Below are 3,923 nucleotides of genomic sequence, written 5' to 3' on the forward strand. Positions count from 1 at the left end.
TCCAGAATATTTCTTCTTGTTTACATAGGTTTTCCCACTCATGGTGCAATTTTTCAGACTGTTCATTTATGTCATAGTTAAGGCCTTCTTGGATCAGCTTTTGGTTGATTATCTGAATTTCACTTTCCACAGCTTTCTTATTCACAAAAATGTTTCCAAACTCCTTCTTATTCCAGTATTTGAATTTGCTCTTAATATGCTTTAGTCTTTTGTGAAGGACAAACATTTTTGATCCTTGGATCTATAAGTCCTCACTCCACCAATCTTTGATATTACTCAAGAAGTCTGTGTGGGCGAGCCAAATGTTTTCAAATCTGAAGGGTATGTTCCTTGGAGAATCCAAACCCTTAATCTCCAATTGTATCGGCCGGTGATCCGAGCCACCAAAGGGAATAATTATTGTTGTAATTTCATTATTTATAAGCATAAGGTCTTCTAATACTAAGAACCTATCTAACTTGGAGGCCACCTGGGCTTCCCCTCCTCTCTTGTTGTTCCAAGTAAAAAGGCCATTCTCTGAGTCTGAGTCTACCAATTTCAAGTTCTCCATGAACGCCTGAAATGATGATGAATCTTTGTTTAGCATTCTGGTTCTTCCTTTCTTTTCCGAGAGAGATTTTATCATATTAAAATCTCCTCCCAGGATCCAGGGGATGCCATTTTGTCTGATCTTGAGATCAGTGAGGGAATCTAGCAATCTGAGTTTATCCTCTACTTTTTGGGGACCATAAACATTAGTGACTAGGAAGGTATCAGCCACCCCTTCTAGTTGGATGACTACTGACAAGTAGTTTCTGGATGCCTCTGCATACAAAACTTTAACTTTATGAGGGTTCCATAGAGTGAGAATGCCCCCCGCTGAGTTATCTGCTTTAACTTCTAAAAACTCAAAGCTTTGAAGCCATTCACTGAGGATTGCTTTTATTTTCTGAATGGAGCTCTTTGTTTCCTGAATGAAGATTATATCCGGAGTATCTTGTTTCATTCTAAAACTTAGCATTCTTTACTTTCTTTTACTACCCAAACCTCTTATATTCCAAGATATAAACTTCATAATTAAAGATTTGTGAAGGAGTAACTAGACAGGTCTTTCATCTTACCTGAATCTATCATCAACTTCCCACACTCCATTAAAAGCTCCTTTTGCTTCTTTCTTCCTCGTTTCTTACCTGTACTTCTGGTTGCTAAACCTGGATTAGCTTTCATTGTTTTCACCCCTCTGCATTCCTGCCCGTCGTTGTTTCTTCCTCTAACTGCCCCTGTTTCCTGGGTTTTCCACAGAAACAGCTGTTGTATTCTATTGCATTCATCTGGAGGTAATGAATCTATTCCCGCCCTAGTTCCCTGTTGTAGAAAACCTTCCAGATCTAGGTTTTCTTTATCTAGTATTTCCTGCAGTTCATGATCTTCCAGATCTGTTTCGCTCTGGGTCATTTCCTAGTCCCTTTCTAGCTCTGCTTCACTCATTATGGTTTCTTCCTCTTCATTGATATTTTTTGCTGAAGTGTTGTTTTCTTCTTTCTCCTTCTCTTTAGGGTCTTTCTCCATAGACTGGTTTTCGCAAGGCATGTCTTCCATCTCAACCAGCGCTTGGAATTTATTTTGACTGGCCTTTTGTCCTTCTTTATGATGTTGCTTTGGTTCTCTTTTGTTTCCTTTTCCTCTGCTTGAAACTTTCTGAAAGTTTTCAGTGTCCTTCTTTGCTTTTAGTTTGCTTTTGTCTTCTTCTTTATTGAGAGGGCAGTCTCTGATCAAGTGTCCATGTTCGTGGCATTTACGACATCTGAACGGAATATGCTCATAATCCACCGTTTGCACCCATTCCTCATCAAAGACTTCCAAGATGACTTCGTCCGGAAGAGCTCCTGAAAGGTCCATTTCCACACAAATCCTTGCATAGGAAGTGTATTTACCCCTTCTGGTGGCTTCCGAGGCTTTGATAAAACGTCCTAATTTGTTTCCTATAGCCACAAGTGATTCATTTTGCCAATAATCCAGGGGAAGTGAAAAAAGCCTTACCCAAACCGGAACTGAGGTGAAGGTCTCCCTTTCTGGAACAAAGTTCATCACCCAAGGCCGCATATAGAGGCCTGCTGCTGCAAAAAAGTAGGGCCCACCTTCGAATATTCTATCCTTGTCTTCAATGCTTGTAAACACCACTGTGAAGAAACCCTTGGACCCAAGGTGAAGCTCAATGCTACCCCTAGGTTTCCAGTGATATTTAATCCAGGTTTGCAAAGCTTTCTCAGTGGGCCAGACTCCCATGAATTTGCATATGATGGCATACGTTTCCATATGTTCCCTGTGTTCCTGCAGGGCCGGATTATTTAAAACTACTCTTGGAGTGATGTTCGCTCTGGGCCTACACGGTCCCTTTTGATTGACGTCCTCTTTCTTGCCTCCCTGGTTTTTGTCTTCTTCCTCCTTGTCCTTAGTGTTGCCCTTATCCTTTGACTCTGCCCCCTCTGTCTCCTTCTCCGTATTTTGGTTTTCTTCTTCCCCTATGCCTTTACCATTACTCAGATGGGTCTTATCTCTGCCAGCCACAACGCTTTTGTAGAAGGGAGTGGAGCTCTCTCCTCTGCGGGCCGCCATTCTGGGTCACAGACTGCGTGTCTCAAAGCTTTGCTCGAATTTCCGTTTCCCGCGCTTCCCTCAAGAGGAGATCTATGAAAAAAAAAATGATTGCTATTGGTAGCTAATAACTCTTTAATTAAATTTTTGATACTCTCATACAACTTTAAAAATCAAGTCAATATAACTTTGACCTTAGGGATCCCAATATTATAGCGTAATTTTTTTTCTTTAATTCACCAATGAACAGAGATTTTAACAAAAGGATCTATGCATTTAAAGCTGTACGCCAAGCTAAATAATCGTTCATTCTTTACAGGGTATAATTTTTTACCATCAATTGATTAAAAAAATAAAGGTTTTTTGTCCCATCCAAACGGTTTAAAAGAGCAGCTATATCAGACTTTCCTCGTCTGATTTCTACGCTCCCGTGCAATATGAAAACGAAATAAAGCAATAAAATAAGAAAATCATAAGGAAATCTGCACTTCTCGTAACATTTGGCCGAGTGGTTAAGGCGTGTGCCTGCTAAGTAAGTTGGGTTTCCCCGTTAGAGTTCGAATCTTTCAGACCATGTTTTCTTTTTATGTGGTCAAAGTTTCTTTTGTATAATGTGATAACTCCGTCGCTTTGGCCGAGTGGTTAAGGTGTTTGCCTGCTAAGTACATGGGGTTTCCCCGCGAGAGTTCGAATCTCTCAGGCGACGCATTTTCTTATTGCCATTCTCTTATGCGGCTGCAGACAGATTGATTTTTGAGTAAGGTCCTCTTCGAAATTCGTCGTATTGAGTTCACAATTGCAAAAGTATTGTCATTTCCATAAATTATGCGTATAACCAATCCATGTGCTACGATTTATAATATGATATTAAGAAGTTAGGGTATGCGACAACAAAAGAAATAGGAGTTTTACTATCACATTCAATATAGACATGCCAACACGTGTATTTGCAAAGAACCAAATGTAATGCAAGGTACTTTGTATGCACCTAGCCTATTGTTGAAATAACTACCTAGCACAACACAGAAATTTACTGACCATGAATACTTCAACCTTTTTATCCGATCAGAAAAAAATATTTTTCTATTAGTAATAAAGAAAGTGATAACACACATAAAACTTGTATCAGTATTTCGAACCTTTTTATCTAATCAGGAAAAAAACTCTTTTTCTATTAATAGTAAAGAAAGTGATTACAAACATAAAACTTGTATCAGTATTTCGACTGAAAACAGAGTATGTTAATCAGATAAATTTTCGATCTTAGATTTTTAGCAGAGTAAGGGAGTGGGGAAGGTATAATATAATAAGTAATAGTGTCAGCGTAGCTTCTGGACATGGACATCCTT

At 39.2% G+C, this 3,923-nt stretch overlaps 1 non-coding gene across 1 annotated transcript; it reads left to right on the forward strand.

Moving 5' to 3' along the window:
- The first annotated feature begins 3,198 nt into the window (after nt 1-3,198).
- Nucleotides 3,199-3,280, forward strand: TRNAS-GCU (transfer RNA serine (anticodon GCU)). The gene has a single exon. It is a non-coding gene; the product is annotated as a tRNA-Ser (tRNA).
- The last annotated feature ends 643 nt before the right edge of the window (nt 3,281-3,923 follow it).

This window comes from Pinus tabuliformis, chromosome 4_2 (genome assembly GCF_031772625.1).
Source record: "Pinus tabuliformis cultivar Carrire ecotype Pingquan chromosome 4_2, CPIR1, whole genome shotgun sequence".
In the NCBI taxonomy this organism is placed as follows: domain Eukaryota; kingdom Viridiplantae; phylum Streptophyta; class Pinopsida; order Pinales; family Pinaceae; genus Pinus; species Pinus tabuliformis.